The sequence below is a fragment of the Cherax quadricarinatus genome, chromosome 43, assembly GCF_038502225.1.
Source record: "Cherax quadricarinatus isolate ZL_2023a chromosome 43, ASM3850222v1, whole genome shotgun sequence".
Classification (NCBI taxonomy): Eukaryota; Metazoa; Arthropoda; class Malacostraca; order Decapoda; family Parastacidae; genus Cherax; species Cherax quadricarinatus.
Genome location: NC_091334.1, coordinates 32,233,297 through 32,249,619, shown reverse-complemented (window position 1 = coordinate 32,249,619; position 16,323 = coordinate 32,233,297). Strand labels below are relative to the sequence as shown.

Below are 16,323 nucleotides of genomic sequence, written 5' to 3'. Positions count from 1 at the left end.
TGTATTCGGCAGGCTGGCCGGCTGGCTTGCTTTGGCTGTCTGTCTATATCTCTATCTGTCTATATCCCTGTCTATCTATATCTCTACCTGTCTACATCCCTGTCTATCTATATCTCTATTCCTTCAACTTTCGGCCACTTCAAGTTTAGGCCTAGCTCCTAGAATGGATTACGGCCGAAACTCAGGGTTCCACTGTACATCCAATGCATCATGCATCTTTCCTAGGAAAATAGCACGAGGGCTTTGAATTTGCGCTCGGTGAAAAGGCTTAAGAACATAAGAAAGAAGGAACACTGCAACAGGTCTACTGACCCATGCAGAGCAGGTTCATGTGACCCCCCTGGATTAGCCCAATGACCCACCCCCCTGGATTAGCCCAATGACCCACCCCCCCTGGATTAGCACAATGACCCACCCCCCTGGATTAGCCCAATGACCCACCCCCCTGAATTAGCCCAATGACCCACCCAGTCTGGCCACCTCCACTCAAGGAAGGAGCATGGCACCAGACCCAGCAGCACAAGCTAGTCAGGTCCAACTCACTCCCACCCACACCCACTCATTACCCACTATTACCAAACCAGTGCTTTCCTATATCCTTCCTGAATCTGAATTTTTCCAACTTGAAACCATTGCTGTGAGTCCTGTCTTGGCTGGAAATTTTCAGCACGCTATTTACATCTCCTTTATTTATTCCTGTTTTCCATTTATACACCTCGATCATATCCCCCCTAATTCTATGCCTTTCGAGAGAGTGCAGATTCAGGGCCCTCAGTCTATCCTCATAGGGAAGATTTCTGATACATTGGATCATCTTTGTCATCCTCCTCTGTACGTTTTCCAGAGCATTTATATCCATTCTGTAATACGGTGACCAGAACTGAGCAGCATAGTCTAAATGAGGCCTAACCAAGGATATATAGGGTTGAAGAACAACCTGAGGACTTATATTATTTATACTTCTAGATATGAAGCCAAGAATTCTGTTAGCTTTATTGCGAACACTAATGCACTGTTGTCTTGGTTTTAGATTACTGCTAACCAAAACTCCTAAATCCTTTTCGCAATCAGTAGTATTAAGATCTACATTACAGTGGACCCCCGGTTAACGATTTTAATCCGTGCAAGAGGGGTAATTGTTATGCGAAATAATCGTTATGTGAATGAATTTTCCCCATAAGAAATAATGGAAATCAAATTAATCCGTGCAAGACACCCAAAAGTATGAAAAAAATTTTTTTTTACCACATGAAATATTAATTTTAATACACACAAACTGAAAAAGGCATGCACACTTACATGACACTTACTTTTATTGAAGATCTGGTGATGATTGATGGGATGGGAGGAGGGGAGAGCATTATCTTCTTACTGTTTAGAAGGGGAATCCCCTTCCATTACGACTTGAGGTAGCAAGTCCTTTTCCGGGGTTACTTCCCTTCTTCTTTTAATGCCACTAGGACCAGCTTGAGAGTCACTGGACCTCTGTCGCACAACAAATCTGTCCATAGAGCTCTGTACCTCCCGTTCCTTTACGATTTGTCTAAAATGGGCCACAACATTGTCATTGAAATAGTCACCAGCACGGCTTGCAACAGCTGTGTCAGGGTGATTTTCATCCATAAAGGTTTGCAGTTCAACCCACTGTGCACACATTTCCTTAATCTTTGAAGTAGGCACAATGGATTCCACAACTGGCATAGGCTTCTCAGGGTTAGCCCCAAACCCTTCAAAATCTTTCTTAATTTCCATACTAATTCTCACCCTTTTTACCACAGGGTTGGCACTAGAAGCTTTCTTGGGGCCCATGGTCACTTATTTTCCAGAAACAGCACCGAAAACACTGTAATAATACGAAATATTCCGAGTGTATGCTTGGATGTTACCGCGGAGGCTGGCTGGTAAACAATGGGACGGGCGGCACATGTGAGGCTGGCTGAGGGCACATTGGACGCGTCTCGGACGAAAATCGGTGAGCGGGTTTTTAATCGGTATGTGCGGCAAAAATTTTGCGATAAAAGTAAGCGGTATGCGGAAAAATCGCTATGTGATGCCATCGTTATGCGGGGGTCCACTGTATTTAGTTTATATGTGGCATGGTTATTTACCTGTCCAACATTTAGAACTTTGCATTTGTCAATATTAACCCCTTCAGGGTCCAAGGCCAAAATCTGAAGTGGTGCCCCAGTGTCCAAGAATTTTCAAAAAAAAAAATATTTTTTCTTATGAAATGGTAGAGAATCTTTTTTTGAAGGTAATAAAACAAAAAGTACGAAATTTGATGGAAAATTGACGAAATTATGCTCTCGCGAATTTTGATGTGTCAGCGATATTTACGAATCAGCGATTTTGCCGACTTTGACTCCCATTTTAGGCCAATTACATTATTCCAGTCGACCAAATTCTTAGCTATTTCACTAGTATTACTTCTATTCAATCGACTGAGCACAAAAAATTGCCAAGTCACCTGTTTCAACTACAAAATAAAGTGATTGGAAATTGGTAATTTGGCCAATTTAACACAAAGTTTAAAATATTCCAATTTCAAAATAGGGTCCAGAATAAACAATGTAGGTATTCCTGGCACTAAACTAACATTTCCTCTGTTCATTAGTTATGTTTTGAGGCTTTACAAATAAATTCCAATTTGATTTTTTATTCACATAATGAATTTTTATTCACACCAAAAAATAGAAGATTTACTGTTATGCAGTGTTGTAATAATTGTATAAATATCATCACCACATTTGTGAATGTATATTAGACCCACCAGCTGGTGTGTATTAGACGTGTGAGGTCGTTTGTTTACTCATGAACATCGGCAAAAATTTAACATTTCCGCTATTTTGAGCTCAGTTTCAAGCCATTTCCAGTGCTAAAACCAATCAAAATCATCTCTATTTCTGTAATATGTCTTCCATTCTATCAAATGAGACCAAGAAATCGCAAATACAACTATAAAAAACTTACGAAAAAACACTGCAAAGTTGCTGTTTTAATCGAAAATCATGGTCTCAGTTTTTTCTCTCTCATTATACACAGTGTGCTGCAGGATTTGTTTTATGTGGTGCACACATACCACATAGATGTATTCTCTCATATCTAGGCCCAAATGTACCACTCACAGTTTATCAGAGTGAGCTGAGCTCATGACGTAGATCTACGGTTTGGACCTTGAACGTAAAGCCGTAGATCTACGGGACGGACCCTGAAAAGGTTAAACTGCATCTGCCACTTCTCCGACCATTGCATCAGTCTATTCAAATCATCCTGGAGTGCTCTAGTGTCCTCATTAGAATGAATTGGACCGCCTATTTTGGTGTCATCAGCAATTTGCTTAGGTCGCTATTTATTCCCTCATCTATGTCATTTACGTAAATTGTGAATAACAAGGGGCCCAACATTGACCCCTGAGGAACACCGCTTGTGACGCGCCCCCATTCTGATTTCTCCTCATTTATGCAAACTCTCTGCTGCCTATTTGTCAGCCATGCCTCTACCCAGGAAAAAATTTCTCCTCCTATTCCGTGTACCTTAAGTTTCCTCAATAGCCTCTGGTGTGGATCTTTATCGAAAGCCTTACTGAAGTCCATGTACACAATATATTCATTACCATTATCTACCTCCTCACACACCTTAGTGAAAAAAGTTAGTAAATTCGTAAGACAGGAATGCCCCTTTGTAAAGCCATGTTGAGATTCATTAATCAATCTGTGCCTATCAAGATGGCTACGAATTGCTTCGGCAATTATTGATTCCATAAATTTTCCCATTATGGAGGTAAGGCTTATTGGTCTATAGTTCGAAGCCAAGGACCTGTCACCTGCCTTGTAAACAGGTATTACATTTGCCATTTTCCACTTACAAGGCACTATGCCAGTTTGTAATATGTTAAAAAGATTAGCCAAAGGTATGCTTAGTTCCTCTTTACATTCCTTTAACACCCTTGCAAACAGTTCATCAGGAGCTGAGAATTTGTTAGGTTTTAGTTTCTCTATTTGTCTGAGGACCATGTCACTAGTTACCGCAATCGTGCATAGTTTATTATCATCCTGTTGTTCATAATCTATTATTTCAGGAATATCACTAGTATTTTCCTGGGTGAAAACTGAGAGGAAGTAGGTATTGAGAATTTCACACACATCCTTATCACTGTCAGTGATCTGACCAGAGTTACTCTTAAGTGGGCCAATCTTGTCCCTAATATTACTTCTGTATACCTGAAAGAACCCTTTTGGGTTAGTCTTCGATTCCCTTGCAACTTTAACCTCATAATCTCTTTTTGCTTTTCTTATTCCCTTTTTTATTTCTCTCTTTAACTGAATATATTGATTTATTAACTGCCCATCCTCTCTTTTGATATGCCTATACATGTATATGCCTCTCTTTTGACCAATGAGGTGTTTTAATCTACTGTTCATCCATTTGGGATCATTTTTGTTAGATCTAATTTCCCTACTTGGAACAAAAGTTGTCTGGACAGCTAGAACTATGCTCTGAAAAATGTCATATTGGCAACCATGATCACCTACCTGACCCATAGTTAGGACATCCCAATTTAGCCCACCCAGGTAATTTTTCAGTCCCATGAAGTCGGCCAAGCGAAAATCTGGGACGGAAATTTGATTGCAGTTATCTGGGTAATTCCATGATATATTGAAATTAAGTGATTTGTGATCACTTTCCCCAAGCTCATCATTAACCTCAAGATTATTAATTAGTGAATCTTTGTTGGCAAGAACCAAATCAAGCCGATTGTTTCCTCTAGTTGGTTCTGTCACAACCTGTTCTAAAAGGCAATCCTGAACCATATCAAGAAAGTCACTAGACTCAAGATTTCCTGTCATATTGTTCCAATCAATTTGTCTAAAGTTAAAATCTCCCATTATCACAACATTTTCATATCTTCATGGCAAACATGATATGTATGCAAGGGATGGGGTACATCTTTCTGGGGCAGGGGTGGTAGCTCTTGCAAACTCAATCGAGAGGACCATTGCTGAAATGCCTAGGATTTTAAACTGATAGAAGATAGAGGTATGGGTGTGTGTGGGAAACAGTCAGGTTACAACACTAGGGTTGAAAACAGTAAATGTATAAAAGACATTCATCATGAAGTTATAAATAAAGACAATAGATCACGTCAGCAAACAAAGGGAGACAGCAGAGGGTAGCAAGGGACTAGCTCCCTTAAGGTCTATTATACTAATAGCAGGAGTGTAAGAAATAAGATAGATGAGCTAAGATTAATTGCAAGTGCAGGAAGCATAGATATCATTGCTATAACAGAGACCTGGCTCAATCTGAAAGATAGAGAGATGCCTTCTGAATACCACAAACAAGGCTATAAATTATTCCACACTGACAGGGTCAACAGGAAGGGTGGTGGAGTAGCGATGTACGTCAGAGACAATTTAAAGTGTTGTGTTAGACAAGATATAAAATTAGAAGCGTCAGCCACTGAATCTGTTTGGTTACAGCTTCTCGAGGGCTGTGAAAAACTAATTTTGGGTGTGATTTACAGGGCCCCAAATCTTGATAGGGAGTGCGGTAAACTTCTATGGGATGAAATTCGTAAGGCCTCTACATACGAAAATGTTGTGATAATGAGAGATTTCAACTATAGACAGACTGGAGCAATTTGACAGGAAATTTAGAATCAAGTGACTTTCTTGATACGATTCAGGATTGTTTTTCAAAACAGTTTGTGACAGGGTCAACTAGAGGAAATAACCTGCTTGACTTGGTTCTTGCCAGCAGGGAAATGCTAATTAATAATCTTGAGGTTAATGATGAGCTTGGGGAAAGTGATCACAAATCACTCAGTTTTAATATATCATGGAATTCCCCTAATAATGGCAATCAAGTCTCTGTCCCTGACTTCCGCTTGGCTGATTTCATAGGGCTGAAAAATTACTTGGGTGGGCTGAACTAGAATGACCTGACTATGGGTCAGGTAGGTGGTGATGATTGCCGATATGACATTTTCCAGGGCATAGCTCTAGCTGCTCAGACAACTTATGTTCCAAATAGGGAAATCAGATCAAGCAAAAATGATCATAAATGGATGAACAATAGATTAAAACATCTCATTGGTCAAAAGAGAGGCATATATAGGCAAATCAAAAGAGGAGAGGTGCAATAAGAAATCAATATATTCAGTTAAAGAGAGAAATAAAAAAGTGAATAAGAAAAGCAAAAAGAGATTATGAGGTTAAAGTTGCAAGAGAATCGAAGACTAACCCAAAAGGATTCTTTCAGGTATACAGAAGTAAGATTAGGGACAAGATAGGCCCACTCAAAAGTTACTCAGGTCAGCTCACTGACAGTGATAAGGAAATGTGTAGAATTTTTAACACATACTTCCTCTCAGTTTTTACTCAGGAAGATACTAGCGATATTCCAGAAACAATAAATTATGTAGAACAGGATGATAATAAACTATGCACGATTAGGGTCACAAGTGACATGGTTCTTAGGCAAATTGCTAAATTAAAACCTAACAAATCCCCAGGACCTGATGAACTGTATGCAAGGGTTCTAAAGGAATGAAAAGAGGAGCTTAGCAAACCTCTGGCTAATCTTTTCAATATATCACTACAGACTGGCATGGTGCCAGGTAAGTGGAAAATGGCAAATGTGATACCTATTTTCAAAGTAGGTGACAGGTCCTTAGCTTCGAACTATAGACCAATAAGCCTAACCTCCATAGTGGTAAAATTTATGGAATCAATAATTGCCGAGGCAGTTCGTAGCCACCTTGAAAAGCACAAATTAATCAACGAATCTCAGCATGGTTTTACAAAGGGGCGTTCCTGCCTTACGAATTTATTAACTTTTTTCACTAAGGTATTTGAGGAGGTAGATCATGGTAATGAATATGATATTGTGTATATGGAACTTTAATAAGGCTTTTGACAGGGTCCCACATCAGAGACTATTGAGGAAAATTAAGGCACATGGAATAGGAGGAGAAATTTTTTCCTGGATAGAAGCATGGTTGACAAATAGGCAGCAGAGAGTTCGCATAAGTGGGGAGAAATCAGAGTGGGGAAGCGTCACGAGCGGTGTTCCACAGGGGTCAGTGTTGGGCCCCCTGTTGTTCACAATCTACATAAATGACATTGATGAGGGTATAAAGTTTGCCAATGACACCAAAATAGGCCGCCATATTCATTCTGACGAGGACATAAGAACATAAGAACATAAGAAAGGAGGAACACTGCAGCAGGCCTGTTGGCCCATACTAGGCAGGTCCTTTACAATTCATCCCACTAACAAACATTTGACCAACCCAATTTTCAATGCCACCCAAGAAACAAGCTCCGATGTGCAAGTCCCTCTCAAATCCAACCCCTCCCACTCATGTACTTATCCAACCTAAATTTGAAACTACCCAAAGTCCTAGCCTCAATAACCCAACTAGGTAGACTGTTCCACTCATCAACTACCCTATTTCCAAACCAATACTTTCCTATGTCCTTTCTAAATCTAAACTTATCTAATTTAAATCCATTACTGCGGGTTCTCTCTTGGAGAGATATCCTCAAGACCTTGTTAATATCCCCTTTATTAATACCTATCTTCCACTTATACACTTCGATCAGGTCTCCCCTCATTCTTCGTCTAACAAGTGAATGTAACTTAAGAGTCTTCAATCTTTCTTCATAAGGAAGATTTCTAATGCTATGTATTAATTTAGTCATCCTACGCTGAATGTTTTCTAACGAATTTATGTCCATTCTGTAGTATGGAGACCAGAATTGAGCTGCATAATCTAGGTGAGGCCTTACTAATGATGTATAAAGCTGCAGTATGACCTCTGGACTTCTGTTGCTTACACTTCCCGATACAAATCCCAGTAATCTATTTGCCTTATTACGTACGCTTAGGCATTGCTGTCTTGGTTTAAGGTTGCTGCTTACCATAACCCCCAAGTCCTTTTCGCAATCTGTATGGCTAAGTTCTACATTATTTAACTTATAAGTGCTAGGGCTATGGACACTCCCGAGCTTCAGAACCTTGCATTTATCTACATTGAACTGCATCTGCCACTTTTCTGACCAAGAGTAGAGTTTGTCTAAATCCTCCTGAAGTTCCCTAACATCTACGTTTGAATCAATTATCCTACCTATCTTCGTGTCATCGGCGAATTTGCTCATATCACTAGCAATTCCTTCATTAAAATCATTGATATACTATATTATAAACAACAACGGGCCCAAGACTGATCCCTGTGGAACACCACTTGTTACTGATCCCCACTCGGATTTAACCCCATTTATGGACACTCTCTGCTTCCTGTCTGTGAGCCATGACTCGATCCACGAGAGCACCCTTCCCCCAATGCCATGAGCTGCTACTTTCTTCAACAGTCTTTGGTGCGGAACTCTATCAAATGCCTTACTAAAATCTAAGTAAATAATATCAAATTCTTTATCGTGGTCAACAGCCTCAAAAGCTTTACTGAAGAAAGTTAATAAATTAGTTATACAAGACCGGCCTCTTGTGAATCCATGCTGAGTATCATTAATCAAGTTATGCTTATCGAGATGGCTTCTTATAACCTCAGCTATAATTGACTCTAGCAACTTGCCTACAATTGAGGTCAGGCTTATTGGGCGGTAATTTGACGGTAACGACTTGTCCCCTGTTTTAAAAATAGGAATTACATTAGCCATCTTCCACATATCAGACACTACACCTGTTTGAAGAGATAAATTAAAAATATTAGTTAATGGTTCACAGACTTCCATTTTGCATTCCTTAAGAACCCTTGAAAAAACCTCATCAGGACCCGGTGACTTATTTTGCTTCAGTCGGTCTATCTGCTTCACAACCATTTCACTAGTGACTGTGATGTTACATAATTTATCTTCTTCTGATCCACTATAAAAATTAATTACTGGAATATTATTAGTGTCTTAAAGGACATTAGAGCACTCCAGAAAGATTTGAATAGACTGATGCAGTGGTCGGAGAAGTGGCAGATGCAGTTTAATATAGACAAATGCAAAGTTCTAAATGTTGGACAGGAAAATAACCATGCCACATATAAACTAAATAATGTCGATCTTAATATTACGGATTGTGAAAAAGATTTAGGAGTCCTGGTTAGCAGTAATCTGAAACCAAGACAACAGTGCATAAGTGTTCGCAATAAAGCTAACAGAATCCTTGGCTTCATATCAAGAAGCACAAATAATAGGAGTCCTCAGGTTGTTCTTCAACTCTATATATCCTAGGTTAGACCTGATTTAGATTATACAGTGGACCCCTGCATACCGTTGGCATCACATACCGTTTATTCCGCATACCGCTCACTTTAATCGCAAAAATTTTGCCTCGCATACCGCTCAAAAACCCGCTCACCACTGTTCATCCGAGACGCGTCCAATGTGCGCCTTAGCCAGCCTCACATGTTCCGCCGGTGGCATTGTTTACCAGCCAGCCTCCGCGGTAGCATCCAAGCATACAATCGTAACATTTCGTATTATTACAGTGTTTTTGGTGATTTTATCTGGAAAATAAGTGACCATGGGCCCCAAGAAAGCTTCTAGTGCCAACCCTACAGCAATAAGGGTGAGAAGAAAAAGATCATTGATAAGTATGAAAGTGGAGTGCGTGTCTCCGAGCTGGCCAGGTTGTATAATGAACCCCAATCAACCATCGCTACTATTGGTGGTACAGCTGCTGCTGCTGCTGCACTGTCAACTGCTGCTGCTGCTGTAGCATCGTCTGCTGCTGCTGTAGCATCGTCTGCTGCTGCTGTAGCATCGTCTGCTGCTGCTGTAGCATCGTCTGCTGCTGCTGTAGCACTGTCAGCTGCTGCTGCTGCTGTAGCATCGTCTGCTGCTGCTGTAGCATCGTCTGCTGCTGCTGTAGCATCGTCTGCTGCTGCTGCTGCTGTAGCATCGTCTGCTGCTGCTGTAGCATCGTCTGCTGCTGCTGTACCATCGTCTGCTGCTGCTGTAGCATCATCTGCTGCTGCTGTAGCATCGTCTGCTGCTGCTGTAGCATCGTCTGCTGCTGCTGCTGCTGTAGCATCGTCTGCTGCTGCTGTACCATCGTCTGCTGCTGCTGTAGCATCGTCTGCTGCTGCTGTAGCATCGTCTGCTGCTGCTGTAGCATCGTCTGCTGCTGCTGCTGCTGTAGCATCGTCTGCTGCTGCTGTAGCATCATCTGCTGCTGCTGTAGCATCATCTGCTGCTGCTGTAGCATCGTCTGCTGCTGCTGTAGCATCGTCTGCTGCTGCTGTAGCACTGTTGTTGGTGTGGCTTATTGAGAATATACCAAGAAACAATTAACCCCAGAGGATTTGCCACCCAGGATAACCCAAAAAAGTCAGTGTCATCGAAGGCTAACTTATTTCCATTGGGGTCCTTAATCTTGTCTCCCAGGATGCAACCCACACCAGTCGACTAACACCCAGGTGAACAGGGAAAAATGCCTGGAACTAGTGCTCATATTGGTGAATTTAAAGCCAGCAAAGGTTGGTTTGAGAGATTTAAGAATCGTAGTGACATACAGAGTGTGATAAGGCCTGTTCTGGAAGAAAATGCCAAACAGGACCTAGAGTACTCAGGAGGAAAACGCACTCCCAGGACACAGTGTCTTATCAGTCATTGCTGCATCTTCAATAAAGGTAAGTGTCATTTATTCTTCATTTAGTAGACTAGTACATGCACAATATATACTGTGCATGTACTACTCTACTATTGTGCATGTATCCTTCTCTTTGTGTATAGGAAAATGTATATTTCATGTGGTAAAAATTTTTTTTTCATACTTTTGGGTGTCTTGCACGGATTAATTTGATTTCCATTATTTCTTATGGGGAAAATTCATTCGCATACCGATTATTTCGCATACCAATGAGCCCTCTTGCACGGATTAAAATCGGTATGCGGGGGTCCACTGTACTGCAAAGTTTTGGTCACCGTATTACAGAATGGATATAAATGCTCTGGAAAACATACAAAGGAGGATGACAAAGTTGATCCCAAGTATCAGAAATCTTCCCTGTGAGGATAGACTGAGGTCCCTGAATCTGCACTCTCTAGAAAGGCATAGAATTAGGGGGGATATGATTGAGGTGTATAAATGGAAGACAGGAATAAATAAAGGGGATGTAAATAACATGCTGAAAATATCTAGCCTAGACAGGACTCGTAGCAATGGTTTTAAGTTGGAAAAAATCAGATCCAGGAAGGATATAGGAAAGCACTGGTTTGGTAATAGAGTTGTGGATGAGTGGAACAAACTCCCAAGTACAGTTATTGAGGCTAAAACGTTGTGTAGTTTTAAAAATAGGTTAGATAAATACACGAGTGGGTGTGGGTGGGTGTGAGTTGGACCTGATTAACTTGTGCTACTTGGTCAGTTGTCGTGTTCCTTCCTTAAGTGAATGAGACCTGACCTGACTAGGTTGGGGCATTGGCTTAAGCCGGTAGGAGACTTGGACCTGCCTCGCATGGGCCAGTAGGCCTGCTGCAGTGTTCCTTCTTTCTTATGTTCTTATGTTCTTAAATGCCTTACGAATTTCATCCCATAACAGCTTACTGCACTCCCTATCAAGGTTTGGGGGCCTATAAATCACACCCAAAATTTATTTGTCACGTCCCTCGAGAAACTGTAGCCAAACAGATTCTGTGTTCGATGTTTCTAATTTTATATCATGTCTAAGACAACAATTTAAATTTTCTCTGACATACATCGCCACTCCACAACCCTTCCTGTTGACCCTATCAGTGTGGAATAGTTTATAACCCTGTATGTTGCATTCTGAAGGCATTTCTCTATCTTTCAGGTTGAACCAGGTCTCTGTTATACCAATAATATCTATATTACCTACACTTGCAAATAATCTTAGCTCATCTATCTTATTTCTTAGACTCCTACTATTTGTATAGTAAACCTTAAGGGAGCTAGTCACTCATTGCCCTCTACTATCTCTCTTTGTTTGTTGATCAATTGATTTGCCATTACTAGCAACTTTATTTTGAATGTTGTCTTTTAAACATATCCCTGAGGTATCCCGGTAATAACTGCTGTTTTTAACCCTAATGCTGCAGCCTGATTGTTTCCCACAAACACCCATACTTCTATAATCTATCAGTTTAAATTCCTAGACAAGTCATCAATTAGAATTAGCAAAGATATGAGTTATGTGTGAAACTAGAAAATTAGATACATATGCAACATCTGGGTATCTTTAATGTAGACATTTAGAAATCCAGTGGTTTTATCAATGCAGTGGAACCCTCGGTTTTTGTATGCACTAGTTTGTGTGTAAAACTATAGTTGTGTGTTTTTTGTTAATATTTCCCATAAGAAATAATGTGAATCAAATTAATCCATTCCAGATACACAAAAAATATTAACAAAAAATACATTTTATACAGAATAACTATAGTTTTACATACAAACTGGGGCGTACAAAAACAGAGGTTTAACTGTACAAATTCTAGGATATAATTTGAAGACAGTAGAACTATATACAGTGCTCTTCACACCAACTCCAAGGCTAAGGAACTGATTACCTCATCATCTGTATATAGTTCTACTGTCTTCAAATTATGTCCTAGAATTTGTACTGATAAAGCCACTCGATGTCAAAACGTCTACATTAACCCTTTCACTGTCGGTGCCATAATATTATGCCTTGGAAGCCAGTGTTGGTGCCAAAGTATTACGCCAAAATTCTAGCGGCTTCAAATCTAGTGGGAGAAAGCTGGTAGACCTACATGAGAGAATGGGTCTGCATGGTCAGTGTGTGCAGTATAAAAAAAAAAAAATCAAAGAGGCCGCAGTGCATTGTAGGAGTGCCAATTCAGTATGCCTTGTTCACCATGCCTAGCAGTAAGGAATACAGTACCTCACTCCCCAGCAAACTGGAACTCTTCTCTTCCCAAGTGATAGTTCTAACACAGATGGAAGTATCATTCAAGATGAATTTCATGATTTTAAGGAATTTGTGACTGAAAGAAATGCCCAGGATACCAGAAATAGTGCTGAAAACCCAGACGACCATCAACCTTCCACCTCTGGTGCTGGGCCGTCTCGTTCATGTTCAGATGTACCACAGCGAAAGAGGAAACTCATATTTTTCCATGTCTCAAAGAATAAGTAAGTTTATTCAAAGTATACAGAAATACTGTTACATAGATTATCGTACATAGCAACATAGGTGTAGACAGCCTAGAATAACCCAAAAAAGTCAAAGTGACTTATTTCCAAGTGGGTGGTGGGGAAGATAGCATGGTTGGTGGGAAAGACAGCATGGTTGATGGGGAAGACAGTATGGGTAATGTTACAAGTGGGATGGATTATATACATGTGGCAGCAGGTGGTGGTGGTGGTGGTGGTGGTGGTGGTGTAATGCATCATGTAGCACCAGCAGCACCCCAGGCTGGTAGCCACGCCACTGACTCAGCACATCCACAACAAAGGCCACATTCAACCACCTACATACCACAACAACCTGCACAACCACAACAACCCACCCACAAAAACACAGACACTCGTTTTATGTGTGTGGAGTGTAAAACTGTGCATAACGCCATGTTTCAAAAAGTTGCACAAGCTGCAGCACTTCTAGGAATGTGTCCAGTGACTCTATATGTGAATATATATTATAGAACAACAGTAATAAACAACTTTTTGAATTGGTGGTTTTTGTAAACTAGTTTTGTGAACAATATAATGATAACAATATTTGTGCAGTTATTGTGTTGCTTACAATGAGTGGATATATATACAATATGCATTATATTGGTCTCACAGGCCACAAAAGTTACTTGAAAAAATTAAATATTAGAAAAGAAAAAACAGAATAAAAGTAAAAATATTACCGAGTGAGCGGCAGTCGCCAATGTTGCTGTGAGCAGTTCACTTTGTCAACTTTATGCCTCTATATCTTGGTAAGTACTGATCACATAAAAAAAAAAAAAAATTCTTTTAAAACAATCAGAAAAATATTGAAGCCTGGTCACAGACCGGGCCGCAGGGGCACTGACCCCCGAAACCCTCTCCAGGTATAATCCAGGTAAGATTTTGGTAAGAAAAAATATTTGTTTATTCTTCTGAATATTTTTCGACGCAGCAAGTTTGTGATCAGGGGTCTCGACCGTGACCGGGTTAAAGATACCCACATGTTGCATATGCGTCTAATTTTCATCTTGTTGCATTATATACCATTCATGTGAAACTAGAAAATCAGAATAAATAAAGGTGATATAATTAATGTAATAAAAATGTCTAAGCAACAACTTGTAACAACCAATTTAGAAAAGATATTAGAAGTGAGGTGGCAATATAGTTGTAGATGAGTGGATCAAACTTCTGGGTAGTGTCACTCGTGTAAGAATTCTGGATAACTTTAAACACAAGTTGGACAGGTACATGAGAAGCTTTAAGTTAGGTATGAGTTGGACCTGCCTAGCATGGGCCAGTAGGTCTGCTGCTGCTGTGTTATTCATGGTCATTAAGGCAGACATTTCCCCCTAAAAGGGATAATTCTGCAGTAGCACAGTTAAAAGTGACACAGTAAAGAAGTCGGGTATGAGTCAGACTAGACAAGACTCAGGTACGAGTGTGCTAACACCTACCTACACCAGTAAATAGGTACTCCAGTATACCTTAGGAGGACCTAAAAAACTTCACAAATATGTCATGCTGCCTTTACTAAGTTATCCTGGAATATTAACTCTTCCCGGGTAACCATCCGGAGACATTGTAATATTAATAATCAAACTAAAGAACAAAATTAATAACGTAAATAAAGTTTTGTGAGAATTAATCCCGAGAAGAGAGAGTGAAAGTTGAAGATGACAGAGACGCTGATATATTACTCCACTTTACTGCCGTTATTAACAACCTTCCTTAACAAAACTATCACACTGACACTCCCACTTACTTCAAGCATCACTGGACACCACATCACCTGCAAATATTGCACATAAAGCGGTGTTTTAGCAGGATAATTGTCAGTGTAGTTGAGTGTTGTTGTTGGTGGTGTCGGATATAAGGACCATCACAACTCACTTCGTATATAACAACTTCCTCCGTCAACCAGGAAATTTTGGACAAAAATGGACAGAGAAAGGAAGTGATTTTATTTTTCTTACTTTATTGGTTATGGAAAAAGTTTTCTTGCGTGAGTATTTGTCGAGAGATGAGATGTTGAGTGGTGTCGACACTATGGCCGCGGGAGTGGCTATAATTGTGTTTAATAATGTTCATATGTTCTTTGGTTTTATTGTGGACCGCCACTGATGGTCCGCAGTTTTATCCTCCCGACTCCAGGTGGAAAATAGAAGTCAAGTCCCTAAATCTGAAGGAAATAAGTGCTTCTCAATTAGGTCAAGTAGATCCCCCCATCACCCCCACCACTTAAGTCTCGGGAGGACCAGACGCTAACACACTATCCGAGTCAATAGCCGGCTTTCCATAAAGCCGTACATGTATACTAACATGTAAATCTAAACAAAAAACTGGCTGTTGAAAGTCAGCTGGCAAGGCAGGAAGAGAACAAGCCTTCCTACACATAGATTAATAAAGATTTTTCACTGTTAATCATGGCAGAGCGAGACATGTGCAAATTACCAAGACCGGTGACGACAGCCGTGATGTTTTCGTTGCTGTTGTTCGTTGTTGAGTTTGAAGGGCCATGGACGGCTTACGGCGTATCGATCCCTCCCTCCCGGTGTCCCGGGAGCAAATATTGCCAAATCGAGGTTATGGGATGAGAGGAAATGTTATTAAGAGCTTCCTTAGGGAACATAAATGGGAACGAACCTTCGAAATTAAGTCTGCAGAGCATAAGGTCGTTAGGTATGAGCACAATGGCACAAACTCTTATTTGAGTCAATAAAATGCTTGTTCAGCAGTCGAGAGTCTCTGTCAACATTCCTAATTAAGTTAAGTAGACCCCTGCTTGAACCCCGGCATTATTATTATTATTATTCTGTAAAAGTTATTGAGCATCGCCATAATGGGAGGTAATCGGATTTGAGTCGAGGAAGGAAATGTAAGCTCTATTTCCCTGGATTAAGAGCTCTTTACAATGATCAAGGCACACCCTTGGAGAGTTAATCCATGGCTGGGGGAGACTTACACATCCTACCTCAGTCAGTAACTAGTTTCGTACCTCCCCTACACAAGGTTATATACACCGAGACTGTCTTTGTCTTCACACTTCTCTACACTACGACATTTGATCAAGTTTGTTATTAAATGTACTGAGAGAAGTATACACACGAGAAATATATAATTGTATCACAAGAGTGATAAAGACATGCTGTGTGTGGGCCCATAGCCAGG

The 16,323-nt window shown here is 40.4% G+C and overlaps 1 protein-coding gene across 2 annotated transcripts in view; it reads right to left on the bottom strand.

Annotated features, from left to right (window-relative positions):
* LOC128702570 (gastrula zinc finger protein XlCGF57.1-like) overlaps nt 1-15,750 on the bottom strand; it is a 99,014-nt gene extending 83,264 nt beyond the window's left edge. Inside the window, exon 1 of one of the 2 annotated variants that reach the window (XM_070093836.1) lies at nt 15,607-15,750. The gene's annotated coding sequence lies outside the window, so the exon portion shown is untranslated. Of the gene's footprint in view, nt 1-14,917; nt 15,052-15,606 lie in introns of those variants that run through there. The other variant, XM_070093835.1, reaches the window with a different exon arrangement.
* Between the last annotated feature and the right edge of the window lie 573 nt (nt 15,751-16,323).